Source organism: Dermacentor andersoni, chromosome 4, assembly GCF_023375885.2.
Source record: "Dermacentor andersoni chromosome 4, qqDerAnde1_hic_scaffold, whole genome shotgun sequence".
Taxonomy (NCBI): Eukaryota; Metazoa; Arthropoda; class Arachnida; order Ixodida; family Ixodidae; genus Dermacentor; species Dermacentor andersoni.
Window position 1 is genome coordinate 75,892,316 of NC_092817.1, and position 16,242 is coordinate 75,908,557.

The window sequence follows — 16,242 nt, forward strand, 5'->3', positions numbered from 1 at the left end:
GATGTTTGCTCCAAGACTCGGTAAGGCCCTTCGAATTTTGGGACGAGTTTCGAGGAAAGCCCCGGAGTCTGGAAAGGCACAGACAACCACACAAGAACGCCTGGAGCGTAGGTGGTGTTCGGAAGCGTGTCGGTGCGGTTTTCTTTCTGGCGCTGCTGTTGCTCGGCCGTAAAGGAGCGCGCTAGCTGGCGGCATTCTTCGGCCTGTCGGGCGACGTCGGACACAGGTAGACACTCGGAGGCGTCAGAACGGTACGGAAGGAGCGTGTCGATGGTATGCGTAGGCTGGCGCCCATACAGGAGGAAGAAAGGTGAAAATCCCGTAGTGGCCTGGATCGCGGTGTTGTACGCGAACGTGATGAATGGAAGGATGCGGTCCCAGTTACCATGATCAGATGCCACGTACATCGACAGCATGTCACCAAGCGTGCGGTTAAATCGCTCTGTGAGTCCGTTAGTCTGGGGATGGTATGCCGTGCTTGTCCGATGAATAATACGGCATTCCGAGAGCAAACTTTTGACGACTTCGGAGAGGAAGGCGCGACCTCGATCGCTGAGGAGTTCTCGAGGTGCGCCGTGTCGAAGCACGAAGCGATGTAGAACGAAAAAGGCTACATCCCGTGCCGTAGCACTTGGTAAAGCAGCAGTTTCGGCGTAGCGTGTCAAGTGGTCGACAGCAACTACGATCCACCGATTGCCGTCTGGCGTCATAGGAAGCGGGCCGTATAGGTCGATGCCGACGCGATCGAAGGGTGTGGCAGGGCACGGGAGCGGCTGCAAGGCACCAGACGGGCGTAAAGGCGGCGATTTGCGGCGTTGACAGTCAAGACAGCACCGAACAAACTTTTGTACAAAATTGTACATGCCGCGCCAGTAGTAGCGGTGGCGAATTCGTTCGTACGTCTTGAAGACTCCGGCGTGGCCACACTGTGGATCGTTGTGGAAAGCGGCGCATATTTGTGACCTTAAGCTGCGGGGAATCACCAGAAGCCACCGACGGCCTTCAGGAGAGTAATTGCGTCGGTGGAGCAGCTGGTCACGAATGGCAAAATGAACTGCTTGGCGTCGGAGGGTTCGGGTTACAGGGATGGTCGATGATCCAGAAAGGTAGTCGAAAAGAGAAGCGATCCACGGGTCACGACGTTGTGCGGTGGCAAAGGAGTCCATGTCGAGAGATGAGATGGAGTGTGCGGAAGTTGTTCCGCAGGCCGAGTCTGGAGGTAAAGGTGAACGAGACAGGGCGTCGGCGTCAGAGTGTGTTCGCCCACTGCGGTATACGACGCGAATATCGTACTCCTGGATGCGTAATGCCCAACGGGCTAGGCGGCCAGTGGGATCTTTCAAGTTGGCAAGCCAACAAAGCGCGTGGTGATCTGTGACCAAGTCGAATGGGCGCCCGTACAGGTATGGTCGGAACTTGCCAAGTGCCCATACTAAGGCCAAGCACTCTTTTTCGGTCACGCTGTAATTGGCCTCAGGCTTCGTCAGCGTGCGACTCGCATAGGCGACTACGTATTCGGGGTAGCCTGGCTTTCGTTGGGCGAGGACGGCGCCGAGACCGACCCCGCTGGCATCTGTGTGTACCTCAGTTGCAGCCGACGGGTCGAAATGGCGAAGAATAGGTGGGGAGGTGAGAAGACGACGCAGCGTAGCGAAGGCGGAGTCACATGCAGGGGACCAGGAGGAGAGGGTGGTGTCAGCGCGCAGAAGCTGAGTCAATGGCGCCATGATCGATGCGAAATTCCGAACAAAGCGCCGGAAATATGAGCATAGGCCCACAAAGCTCCGAAGTTGTTTGATGGTCTGAGGCTTCGGAAACTCAGTGACTGCTCGAAGTTTTGCAGGATCGGGTAGAACGCCGTGCTTGGACACAACGTGGCCTAAAATGGTGAGCTCTCGCGCGGCGAAGCGGCACTTCTTGAGGTTGAGTTGGAGGCCAGCGTTCGTTAGACAGGTCAAAACAAGTCTGAGGCGGAGCAGGTGAGTCGGAAAATCAGGCGAGAAAACCACGACATCGTCGAGGTAACACAGACATATGGACCACTTGAGGCCACGCAGCGTGTTGTCCATGAGTCGTTCAAAGGTGGCGGGGGCGTTACAAAGCCCGAACGGCATTACGTTAAATTCATATAAGCCGTCAGGCGTAATGAATGCGGTTTTCTGGCGATCGGCTGCAGCCATCGGCACCTGCCAGTACCCCGAACGCAAGTCAAGGGACGAGAAGAATTCTGCTCCCTGAAGACTGTCGAGGGCGTCGTCGATGCGCGGCAAAGGATAGACGTCTTTGCGCGTTACCTTATTTAGCCGACGGTAGTCGACGCAAAAGCGAATAGACCCGTCCTTCTTGCGAACGAGAACGACAGGCGATGCCCAGGGACTGTGCGAAGGTTGAATAACGTCACGGCGCAGCATATCTTCGACTTGGGTGGTAATGACACGACGCTCTTCGGCCGAGACGCGGTAGGGTCGTTGACGTAACGGCTGATGTGGACCGGTGTCAATGTGGTGCTGCACTTCCGACGTGCGGCCCAAGCGAGGTTGTGAAACGTCGAATGAACTTCTAAAGTGGTGCAGGAGATCAAGAAGGTCGGCGCGTTCGGCAGGTGTGAGGGTATCGGCGATGGCACTCGAGAATGCATCCTTGGACGTCTCTTCAAGCGCAGAAATCGAAGACGACTGGCCGGAGTCGACATCAAAAGAGTCTCCGGGGACGTCAACCAAAGACGAAGAGTCGAGGAGTTCCACGATGCCAAGGCATTCACCAACGAGCAATGTAATAGGCGCACAGAGTGGATTGCAAAAGTATATATTGCTACAGCCGCCAGCCATGTCAAGTGTTGCGAAGGGTAGTCGGAGAGATTTACGGCTCATGAAGACGTCGGAAGGTGTGAAGAGGACCGTTGCATCAGTGATGGCATCGCAAGAGACGGGTACGAGAGCGAAGGAGCCAGGTGGAATATCTGTGTCCTCGCGCACGGTAAGTTTAGAAGGGCGGTCACAATCTTCGTGCAAGGGTGCGTCACAAGGGGAAAATTCAACTTCGGCGCGTGCGCAGTCGATCACGGCTTTATGACGGGATAAGAAGTCCCATCCGAGGATGACGTCATGCGAGCAGGTGGGAAGAACAATGCACTCGACTATGTAAACAATGCCGTGAATAAGCACACGTACAGTACAGGCTGCGTGCGGAGTGACGTGCTGAGCGCTTGCCGTACGAAGCGACAGTCCAGAAAGCGGCGTGGTCACCTTGCGCAGCGAACGGCACAGTTTGGCGGCTATCACAGAAACGGCTGCGCCGGTATCCACAAGAGCGAATGCAGGAACACCTTCTACACTAATTTCGACCACGTTAGCAGGACAGGCGCGAGGACTTAGGCAGTTCGAATGGGGCGCAGTTCTTGCCTCGTGAACTGCGACGTTCAGTTTTCCTGGTCAGGTGGTGCGGGTCGCCGACGCATTGGGGAGAGCGAGCGTCGGCGAGGGGATGGCGAGCGACGCGAAGGAAATTCTGGAAGGTCAGCACGAGCATACGGTTGGGGGGAAGGAGTGGCGTATTGGCGAAAGGGCTGGCTGCCGTACTGGAAGGGCCGAGAGGCGTCGCCGAACGCTTGAGGCCGACGTCGGCAATATCGGGCGACGTGTCCGGGAGTGCAGCAAGAATAGCAGATGGGACGATTATCAGGCGTCCTCCAAGGATTAGCTCTCGGTGCGGTCCAAGATGCAGCATGGGCTTCCGGTGGCACCGGTTGGGAATGGGCCGCGAAAGACGCAGGCGGAGGCCTGCGTACTGCCTGCGCGTACGTAAGAGGCGCGGCCACAGGCAGGACTGGCTGCGCATAGGTGGGAGGAGTCGCGACAGGCTGCACTGCCAGAGCAGAGTTGAGATTCGTGGCTGCAGGCGGCTGATGGTGTGCGGAAGGGACAACTTGAGCGACCTCTTCGGAGATGAGAGTGCGGAGCGTGTTTGGAAGACGGGAGGTGGGCTCCTGAGTGAAGGGGACTAAAGAAAGTTGGCGGGCAACTTCCTCACGCACGAAGTCCTTGACCCGTTGAAGTAACGAGCATGGGTCGTACACGCTGTCAAGGCTTGCCACCAAGTCGTCGCTGCCCAGAGCACGCCGAGTCGAAGCGCGTTGCTTCCGTAACTCATCATAACTTTGGCATAGGCTGACGACTTCGGACACAGTGCGCGGATTCCTGGCTAGAAGCATCTGGAAAGCGCCGTCATCGATGCCCTTCAGTATATGGTGAATTCGCTCAGCTTCGGGCATTGCCGCGTTGACTCGTTTACACAGGTCCACGACGTCTTCAATGTAGCTCGTGAATGTTTCTGCCGTCTGCTGTGCTCGGGCGCGCAAGCGTTGTTCAGCGCGCAGTTTGCGAACAGCGGGTCGGCCGAACACTTCTGTAAAGGTCGTCTTGAAGATTGACCATGTGGGTAAGTCACTTTCGTGGTTGTGAAACCAGAGTTGGGCAACACCAGCCAGATAAAAGATGACGTGGGTTAACTTGGCTGGATCATCCCACTTGTTGTGCGCGCTCACCCGTTCATATGACGCCAGCCAGTCTTCTACGTCTTCGTCGTCTGCACCGCTGAAGATCTTGGGGTCGCGTTGTCGTGCAACGCCGGTGCAAGTGACGGACTGTGGCGTCGGCGCCGTTTGGGATGAGCTGTCGGTCATGGCGGGCGATAGCGTTCTTGATCGCAGCTCCAGGGTTACAAGCGACGGGGTTTCAGTCCCAGCACCTCCACCAATTGAGAAGAGGTTTATTGGCGGCTCCTAAGGCAAAAGCGCAGCGACCGGGAACGGCGAGACAGCCCGAAGCACTGTCCAAAAAAGGCGACAGTAATCAACAGCGCGAGCGGAGCCGAGCCGCGCGTTGGCGATGTGTCTGTGCCGCGAGGCGCGTCTTCTTCTTCACAAGCTATATTTATCCCTTACCGAGGGCGAGTTGGTACGCTTTGCCTTTGCGTATAGCCTTTTCTTCTTGTTTCTTAGCCGTCAAAGGTAATTAGTGAAGCAAGGGTTCTGTCTATCGCCTGTTATTCTGATTAGAGGGATACACGTTTCTACTAGGACACACAGCTTTTCTTTATACAGAAGCTAGTTTTCGTTGACGCCACATAGTTAATATGACTCATGAGAAACGCGTTCTACATCCGAAGGAGGTTGTCTTCACCTAACCCCTTCTTTCGGTTGGACACCCTAGCAATTAACCGCAACATATTCTCCGTCTTGGCTGTAACGTGGGTAATTGTTCTGGCATTACAGCGCCTCGACGTCCTCCGTTAGCAATTCGATGGCCTCGCCAAACGAGGAAAAAGTGCTCGTTCGCTCCTTCCTAAGTTTCCTGAAAAGAGCTTTTTTGTTCCCTGGTCAGTTGACTGCATTTTATGCCGCATGACGGAAACAATAACACATATATTCCTTGACTGTTTAGATTCGATATTTCATTTAGACGTCCTGCAGTGAATGTTGAAAAAGGATTTGCCTCTCACACCGTACGGTATTCATTTTCTTGCAGCAAACAATGACGGGGGCGTGCCCTATGACATGTTCACTCTATTAAGCCTGCATAGCTTTTGGAAAACAGGAGGGGCTATCAGACATGCAGAATGTATTGTAAGATCGATACGAGAAAACTTCATTGAAAGCATTGCCCATATTCGAAATGTGTACCGATCACAGGACTAACAGCCAACGTGGTATCCTGTACTTATAGACCTAGTGTCAATAAAACGTTTTTAGCAATGTTGGGTCAACAAGCTACAAATTGGCGCTTTTAACATTTTTATGTTGGGTCCTCTGTTGTGCTTTGTTATCATGGAAATAATAAAAAAAAAAGCCGCTATGGCTTCAGGGAAGTATGCTCATCTCGCGCCCCGTAGGCCCGGGTTCAATTCACAACCAGGCCGAAACGTACCAAGTCTTCTTTGCAAAGCCCCTAATGTGCTTTGCCTACTGGAACCTCCCTGAGAGATGTGACGTCAATCCGAGTGTCTTGTCACGTGTTTTTACTTTTTGCGGTGTCGTACATTTTTGTCACAGCGCAGTTTCACCAACGGCATCGCCAACATAGACACCTAAGGCTTCCGCCTTTGCAAGATCAAAGTGCTTTCGTGAAGCTAGATTACTGAAGGTTTAAGCTCAATCATATTGATAGTAAACGTGAACGCGCAGTAACCGCAAAAAAGTGCTTCACGAACAAACAAAAACCAAAAGTAGACAATAAGAACTTATAGTAGACGCCACCTTCATGTAGCGTGGGACACGAAAAAAATATATATTGAACCTAAGTGTTCACCATTCTACAAGATGGCGCTGCTGCGATCCCCTCGTCCAGCCCAAAATTGAAAATGGAAATTCGAAGACTGCCGTATTCTGTTTTGCAGAGCAGGGCTGCGCATGCAGCATTACATATTTATGGGAGTTGGTAGAACTTGGTCTGCCATCTCGTCCCCCAAAACCCACAAAACAGGTAAAAAAATATACAGAGAGCCGCCTATTTTCGTCAATGTGCACTTATCATGTCAGCGTGCACTTCAATATGTGCTGATTCCAGCGCACTTGACATGACTGTGGAAGAAGGCAACCCTTATATACAGACGCGCCATTTGTCTTTCTATCTATACCGTAGCCTATACGTGGTTATTGCCGCTGCTAGACAGAGAAAGGTACGCCCCGCTTGTTTAACAGAAAAAATAACTGAAATCAGAAACCAATACTTTTAGGAAAAGAACAAAATTCATAAACTGTAATCTGACGTCGACCATGGATGAAGAAAACTAAGAAAAACCTAACATTAATAATCTATGCCGAAAGAAGGGAAAAAAATGGCCCATAACGTTGGACTCAGATTTCCAATCGGCATTCGTTCGCATCTTCAGTATGCTTAGGTCTCTGAAGCAGCGAGGGTCATCACAAGCACGGAGAGCGGAAGACGATGACGACGTGCCGAGAATCCACATCAGGGCTTTGGTAAACGAAGGGCAAAAGGGAGAATAAGGCACCTGAGAAGTATCGCTTGAGCAGAAGGTTTATAGAACGCTAAAAAAAAAAAGAAATGCCTAAGAGAACTTAAGAAAATTCGGAAGAGACTGCTTACGTGCAGAAATGCGAAAGCATTATAGTCCCTTTGGTGAAACGTTTTTGTGCGGCTATGTTCTAACTGCGCTTCCGCAAGGCTAAATGAATACGCGCTAAGCGTGTCAACGCGCTCGCTTGCTTGCGAGGAGTTCATAACTGGAAGGACCGCTCAGCAGCATTCAAGTGGACATTAATACTTTATTTCATATACTCATTTTATACACTCATGGCGTGGGGCCCCGCTCCTCACCATTGGCTGTGCCGTGACGCGCCCAGCAATCTAAGCGCTAGGCTAGTTTAGTGAGCCAGCTGGTCGCGACGTGACGTGTGCAATGACGCACAGACTAGGCACACTTTTAGTCAGCCAGAACCGTGGAGGCGCCGTAGGTTCGAGAAGACGTGCTCATCTCACACCCCGTGGGCCGGTGTTCGATTCCCACCGAGACCGAAATTTACGAAGTTTTCGTTGCAAAGGCATTCATTTATTTTGTTTACAGAAACCTCCCTGAGAAATGTGATGGCAATCGGAGCATTTATTGAGATGGTATTACTCTTTGCGCCGTCGGCCACTTTTGGTACCATTTTCGGTCACGCCGACTACACCGACGAATTGTCGCCTAATGGGGCATATAATGCTTTCGCAATAAATGAGCATTTTTAAGACGAGTTTGTTGTAGGAGCAGAACTGCAAATGTTGCTCGAAAAGATGTTATTGGCGTTTCTCTGACAATACACACTTTCTATGGCAGTCAACACGTTATTCCAGTCTCATGACGGTAAGTATTTCCGTAACTACCCACACAGCCACCGGGAGGTAATCCACAGCGTTGTTTGAAAAGCCCAATCAAATACGCTTCTCGTTTATAGGAGGTCATTTTTTCTTGCATTGCCTACATTTAGCAGAGTTTCTTATCTAATTGGTGGACACGAGGCGACGGGCACGCTAAGTGGAGACGGTTTCAATGGGGCCAAGCCGGCGCAGTGAAAGTAGATAACAGGGTGAGGTGGGTGGTCTGCGATTGGTCCGCTTACCCTTACTTAGCTTGCGATGGCTGGTCGAAAACTGCGGCGGCTCGCAATGAAAAGTTAAAAATGCCGCTAAAACGGATCCTCAGCAAAGAATAGTTCTCAGAGCGATGCCGCATATACGCCGAAATGGATCGGCAAAGCTATACTGCCACGGAAAATTTTTATTACGCGCAAATAAATATATGCTCCCCGGCAGCTCCAAGATGCAAGTGCGAGAGCGATCGGCCGGCAGCCAGCTTCTGTTCCTTTTGGAGCGGGGCAGTGCCAGGCTATGCAAAAAAAAAAATCTGTTTTGTTTGGAGTATTAATGCGTCTTTAACGCGTACACGTCACTTGAACGCAATTAGTTTTCGCGGTTTTGTGACGTCGCGTGAGAGACAGGCGAAGTGCGCGCATCCATAAGACGTTGCACCAGTATCAGAGGGCTAATGGCGTAAAAGGCGTTTAATGAGAAATAATAATTTTTCTTTCATTTCGTATAATCATGCACAACCAGCGTGCACATATCTTATCGAAGGGGGCTTTCTCGCAGTTTTCGTGACGTCGCGTGACAGAGAAGCGAAGCACGGGTGGCCCGAAAATTTCTTGTCCAATGTTGGAAGGCTGAATGCAGAATAGGAATAGAAAAGCTCGGAATAGCATTACATTATAGCACCTCATTACTCTATTATGTATAGGCCACGTGCATAGATTCAGTGAATGTCGGGCCACGCGAGACACAAACGGAGCTAATTTGAGTCTCGCGCTCGGCGTTGGGAGAGCGACACAGCTCGACACAATGTTTCTCAATCCCAGTTGAAGTGGTTGCGTTTGAGAACGGCCACACAGCTAGAGTAAGTATATTCTGTCACACGAAAACGTGTGCTCATCAGTAGTCGTAAGGCTTTCAATTGCGTAGTCAGGTGCAGAAATTTGACGCTTGCTCGAACATGGTCCCCCGCGTTAAACACGTACGGTCCAGAAATGGCGGGAAGAGATTTGTGCAGCAAGACAGTGGGTTGCTAATTTACGCCCGCCCCCTTTGATCACGCGGGGACCACTACGAATAGGGAGTGATACGATCGCAAGGTTAGACCGTATATATATATATATATATATATATATATATATAGTACCCCCGGCTATGCATGTTGGAGGGGCCGCCGAGGTTGTTCCATATAGCGGAGCGCACGTGCAAACGTTATTGATTGCCGAAGATGTGGTGGGGATGGTCTCAGCATGGACGAGACGAGCATTAAGATTGGGTCTTTGCAAACTCAAGGCCACTCATGGCACCGCACTCACGTTATCAAAAGTGGTTTCGAAAAGTAGATGCACGATTTTGTCATTCTATCACTTAAGAATTCTTCAGTGCGTGTAGAGTTAATTAGCGATTTCAGGAAATGGGCATGCTGCCTCATGTCTGTACCAGAGAATTGATCCTGCGATATATGTTGCGTCCTGTGGCTTTTTTCCTCAATTCGAGGAGACATGGAGTCAGAAAACGTCTTGCGGTTAGATTAAGTTTGAGAAAACGGTCGAAAAATGCAGATAACGAAGAGTGAATGTTCGGACGAACGCGTAGTGGTGCATATATATGTTGGCACGAACCTAAAACCAAATGGGCTAAGCGCATGGGATAAAAAGCATGCGTGACGTGAAAATTAAAGCAGTGCAAAATTGTCGGCAGTGTGAGAAGAAACACAAAGCCGCTAGAACCACAGGCTAGTGTATTTAGCATATGCGTTCGTGCGCTGCTCACAAGAAAAAAAAAAAAAAGGAATCGCTGTGCTGTAGCATGTTGATACTGGAGGATTTTTTCTTTTTTCTTTGCTTTCGAAACACACTTATTTCTTTCGCAACTTGCCGGGGAATGCCTAATCTCGCCACTTCTTGATGCTTCAGCTAGAATAAACAAGGACTGAGTGCTTTTCCTTGTTTGGCTGAAGTACTGCCAAAAGAAGTGTGAATGTTCCTCACTGGCTACAAGGGGGTACTCTCTACTCCCCCCCCCCCCCCCCCCAAAAAAAAAAAGAGCAGACACTTCTATACAGGAGCCGCGTTAAACTTGGGATGTTCTCGACACCTCCCAAACTTTTAGTACGGCAGTCTTTTAGCGCAGCATTCCAGGGATGCCACTTCGCTGCTCGCTTGGGCTGTCATCAACGCCGATGAAAGTATGGCTAAAAACACGCCCCCCCCCACCCCCCTACTTACGAACAGCATGAAAAGTACTTCCAAACTTATTGTCGTTATTGAGTCGAGCATACTTCATTTGACTATGGTGAGACGGCTAAATTGGCTTCAACTACGCAGAGTCTGTATCGGAACATGTCTTCAAACCATGCGCAAAAATCACATTCACTGACTGATAATATATTGTAGAAGTAGGAAGATTAGGCAACCATGCGTTGGACAGATGTCGCAAGGCCGATAAGCAACAGAAAGCCTAGTGGTCGTTGCTGGCGAGCGCGAACGAGAAAACGTGAAACACCAGTTATGCATTCGCATAACTTGCGTAGGAATGTATAGGTGAGAGCCTTTCCTCCGAAGACATTTCATCCATATTGCAAAACTCTATACACTTCTTGAATACAGCGAACCAATTTTAGCCTGTGTATCTTTGCGTCATGTCGTCTGCACCGATATAGGTCTTTCCTCTTCAAGTGGAGCTTTTCGCCTACGCCTTTTTGCACGCACTACTTGTACGAAGGAAGGTTGTTCTCGTCTCAGACTAACAGCATTCTTTTTTTTTTTACTTCACCTGTATCTTTCCACCTGCGATAATTTGCTGGTGCAATTCCAGCCGTCGCCACTAGTTGCTCTTATACTGGTACGGTTTAACAAACCTTCTCTTGTGTAAGTGCTGTCTGTGGCTAGCCGTTGCTGCTTCGTTCGGTGTGTTATCCCTTCGGCCACTAACAAGAAGGATGAGTGCCCACATACCAGGCATTCGGGAAGCGCTGATACTCTAAGAAAAAAAGAAATTAAGAAAGAAAAGCAATTCTTACTATGCCCACTGTTACGCAGTGCAACGAAGACGCCTGGTTTAAGTAGGCCCATGTTTAGCCTGAAAAAACGCAGTTGCCAGAAGGAGCGAGGGATCAATAGGTCTATACAACGTTTTCCTGAACTATGACACCAGGCACCATGATAGCAACTACCAGAGACGAAATCTTTCGCTTCGCGTTTGGCAAAGCTAAACTCTGTTCTTTGGGCATTGAGCGAAGCCTCTACCTCTTGCGCGTACTAGTGAATGTATTAAGATACGTTATTTATCCATGTGTCTAGGACTTCTTGTGGCTTTCCAGCATAACGAAGGGCAGCGACGAATTAACGACATGGCAAAAACAGTGCCCTTGTTCGGAACAGTGGTCTTGTCATTTCCTTATTTTGACATTGTCTCTCCTTTTGGAAAAGTGAAACCGTTACTGAAGTTCTCTGGACAGCCACTAGTGCAATTTAGAGTAGCAGGAAAATGGATGAAACGCTTCCTGTGCCAGAACAGGTACCAGAAATTGCTTTGGAAAAGATGTAGGAACTCACTGGCATGTCCGAATATATGCACGCGTTCGTATGGGCGGCAGCATACATCTGTCTTTACCTGAACTATGTATCAAGAATACATAGTTACCTTTTCGTACTTTTGATCCACTGCTGTTTTCTTAGTATCTGTAGTGACAATGTAATGCATTAAATTGGGCCCTTTCCCGTTATTAGTGAGTGCGCAGCGTCTTCATCTATAGAGTGCTTGTTTTCCCTGCATATATTTTGTAGCGAGCATGGCATGATCCACAGAGGCCTTGATTGAAAGAAACTGTATGTTGTGACTCCCTTTCTGCCATATTTTATATCTCTTAGCTCATAAAACAAGGGAAAAATAATAAGAATAGTGCTGGTTCATATATTGGCTAAGTAATCGTATAACAATGCAAATCGAGCATCTGTCCTTCTTAAAACGAGGCACAGATCAAGAATTCTGCTAGCCATACAACTAGAATTGCTATAAAGGAATAGTCTAAATGCTGTGTTTTTTTTTCTTTCAGCGTTAAAATATGCGCCATGCGGCCAGTCGTGCGGTGCTTTTCGCATGCTTTCGCGGTTTTTTTTTCAGTATTAGAAATCAACTTTTATGTAGCATGCATAGCGCAAGAGAAAGCGAAAAGTTTTGACAGCTTGGACTACATTTCTAGCGCCTCTTTTGGTGCAAACACCGCATGCGCTTATTGCGCCGTTTGGACAAGGCGTAATTAGCTCCGAAAGCGCTTGCATGTCCTCTGAAGCTATGACCAAAAGCTTCGTGTCGTTATCCCAGTCATCGTCGACGATATCCGCCGCAACAGAGGTTTGCTTAGTCGCACCGGCGTCATGCACATCCATTGTAAACACAGAGGCAACGCAGCCAGTTGAGGCAAGAAAGGGACGCGTCACCACGTGATGAAACTTGGCGGCGCCCAAGGGAGCACCGCAATAAATGGTCTGTGTACGATGAGTATTTGCGCGCCGAGTACAAGCACTAGGGATTGAGCTTATATAACCCTTGTAAGCTGATCAAAGAAGTGGTGGCAGTGAGCCCACCTCCTGTTCTACGGAACAAAAAAATTCATACAAAGACCTGGACGTATATTGTCGCCTCACAGACATCTCAAGCGACATCGACCTGTTAATGGAATGGAGCACTATAATCAACGGGTTCGTTTTTTTTTGCTTGATTTTCTTTCACGAAGCCATTTGATATGTGCCACTAGGTGTGTGCTCATTCTTGACCGATTCTCCAGGATGGTTATGCACTACTGTGACCTAAAAGGTACCGCAATCTTCAATGTAACTAGATATGTGCAATACTTCTTTGTGCATGCATCTGTTATTGACATCGTTCCTTCGACAAGCATCGTGCATTGCCTTCGTCGTCGTGACATCACTGCGTGGACATCTCACACTATGATTCCGGCTGATTTTGTGTGCTCATTTCAGAATAGCTTGTGCGTGGTGTAGTGCATAAAGATAAAAAATCCATAACAATAATGTTGTAACCTTTAAAACATGCGAGGTTGCATGCCATAAACGTACGAGGCAAAGTAGGTGGTCACATGTTGCATAACAAGAAAATAGACATAATTGTATGCATCGCCGTTTGTTGCATACGATTTAATAAACAATACTTCGCTAAAGCATTGCTTCACGTAGATTCTAACGTGCTCGTTGGATCTGAATAATTTCTTTTTTTCGATCTGCGAACCACAGCATTCATCCCTATATACGGTACCATCTACGCGGTTTGCGTAACTATAAGCATAGAGGGAACCCGGTTTGAAACCAACCGTCGGACCAACTTCTGTCACTGAATATGCAGATTCCTCGCCCTACTTCTCTTTTTTCTCTAGCGTCGGCTAAGTTCCTTGCAACTTTAATATGCGGCCACGGAGCCGCCCTACCTAGAAACAATGTGGGCGGTACCAGCCTCCAAGAGCACGACAGCGTTGGAATAACAAAGGCCGATGCCGTGTGCACTAGTTATTCCATAGGCGTCGACAGAATTTCTTAAGCACGCCACATAAAAGGCCGCGGGATGCGGAGGCAAAGGGCGGAAGGAATGATCACATAGCGTTTCGTGATAACGTGAGATAAAAATTGCTGAAAAGTTGAAACATAAGCTCCTGGAAGGCGGAGTCACAAACCGTGCGTGCAGTTGGGGCCCGTGCAGAACTTTTTGTTGAGTGCACCCTGGCACGTCAGATAATAAATCTGTCGTACACCCCATTTGTGGGCGATATGGGCAGCCAAAATAGATCGCATCATCTTTATGAGAACGGGCACCAAATTCAAAGACTAAAGAATGTAGTCGTCATTAGTATTCGTGCATACAAAAACATTGCTCACGAGCTCAACGGTCGTGACATCTTAACCATATTTGTCACGTTATCAGGCTTCTACTGACAACTCGCGAAATGATTCTGGCGTTTTGGATTAAAGACTTCCTTGCTATATTTGGAATTTTTTCACTGTGACCGATAAGGAATTTACCTGCGAATTTGCAAAATTACTCCATAGTATCCTGTCGCACGTACGCATAAACCCCAAAATTAATCACTGTGACGCTTTCAGGGCACAAATATGCCCAGATAAAGCATAAAAGCCGTAGAGAAGAAGCTGCCGCTTCGTCTGCGACTTTTGTACTCTTGCTGTGTATTTTTCGTGTGCTGTATGGCTCAATAGGACATCAACGTGCCCAAACTTGCACACTCCCAGTAAGGCTTCGCTTAAAGAATCTGGGGGACGAAGGGAGGGCAATATAGTATGACTGGATGGGACGAACACGTATCGTAGGTGCCAGTGATCTATACTGACAGCGTTGGTCCCCAAACACCAGCGGTATTTTAGTCGCTGCTCTATCACAATAAATTCATGACCACCATGCAGGTCCGGTTGCAGTAAGAAATGGTCAACGTTACGAAGACTGTGCCGGTCGCATGAAACCAGCTGATCCACTCATTAAATTTCCTAAACGCATAAAAAATGTAGCATACAATAACGAATATTTAAGGCATATCTATACAGCACAGGTGAACACGCTCTAGGCTATTTGCACGACACCTCGTCCACGTGCAGGCGCGAAAAGCACTGCGCTTTTTTATTTGCTTTACTTCAGCATTGTCCTCTCTTTTAGATACGCGTACACGCTAACTGCATCCCGCTGATGACGTGTGCGACACCAACCATTCACAGAGTGCTCTTGCCTTCGAATCACGGTGCTTTCGCCCTGAAACACGCTGTCGCATGTGGTGAACTCATTGAAACCTATGCCACTGAAAACGGGGACCTATATTCTTGAATTGTTCATAAAATAGCAATCACGTCTTCAACATGACTAAATGAGTCAGGAAGAAATTGCTAGTTTATTCCGAATAACAGAGCCCTGAAACGAGTTTTCTCAAAACCTACTTTTCCTATATTTGTCTTATTCTGTGAAACTGGTTCTGTTCTTGGCCGAAGCATAAGTAACAGCTATTCTGCACTGCTAAAAGCTTGCTGTACGTAATTGTTCATGTGTTGCCCTGAAGAAATGCTGGTATTTCTAAGGATCCTGACGCAGGCCTTGTTTTTGACATTGTCTTGCATGCCTTATCCTTTGCGATCGGTAATCTTCTTTATTCCATTTTCTTCCCTTCTTCCTAACCTAAATTTCCCTATTTCTGTCTGCTGCTTTCTGAAGAGTAGCCAGGCGTTTTGTCCCTCCCTATGTATGTTGCCAGTCTGTTCCTTGTTCTCTCTTTCCTAAGTTTCAGGTGTATCAATGCTTATAAATTATTTAATAAGAATTACAGTTCTCTTATCATTTTACTTATTTTGAAGGATATATGTGGCACTTTGAGCTTCAATTCAAGAAAGCCACACCTTTTTTAATGATATGACATGGCTCAGAACATTGTTCTTCGGTATGAAATGTAATGACCATCTCTCGGAAGTCCCAACAGCTGTCACTGCAATCATGATCGCTCGAAGGCACGGTATTAAGTTATCCAGCTCAATAAATTGTAGGAAATTTGATAACATCGTGTCTCATTGACACAGAAAGTACTCGAACAAATACAAGCCAAGACGGAGAACGGACACTCGTGTCCTCTGACCACGCTTGGGGTCCCCAAAAGAAAGGTTGACAAAACGTCTTTTGGAAAGGAGGCCCTTTGGTCAGGGGGCTTGAAATGCTCTTGCAGACAGAGAGAAAGATAGAAAGAGCCAATGAATTTGAACGCTGTCTTGTCAGCGGTCGGATGTCCCTTCTGGCGCTCATTTCGGACTCGCCAGGAACCACGCCAGGCCGCTAAATGCCATCTTGCCCTTCGCTGACGGATGGAGATTGAAGCGAGTGATTTCCTGTCACCACGACACACGCAGCCTTGTCCACCGCAAACTGTCATTGCCGTCAGGCGGCCGCCGTTCCGGGTGTTCAGCCCTGTTCCGTCCGCAAAGTCTTTTTATTTCTTATCTTCATTTTACCTTTATTTTTACCCGGTTTGAGCTCGTTTCCGTTTGGCAAATGACGTCTAGCTTTGCGCTCACTTGCCATTACAACCACTCTTTTGCTTCTGTTTTTCGGCCTTTGCCTACCGCGGAACACACTTCCGTCACCCCTTCGCAATGGCGCG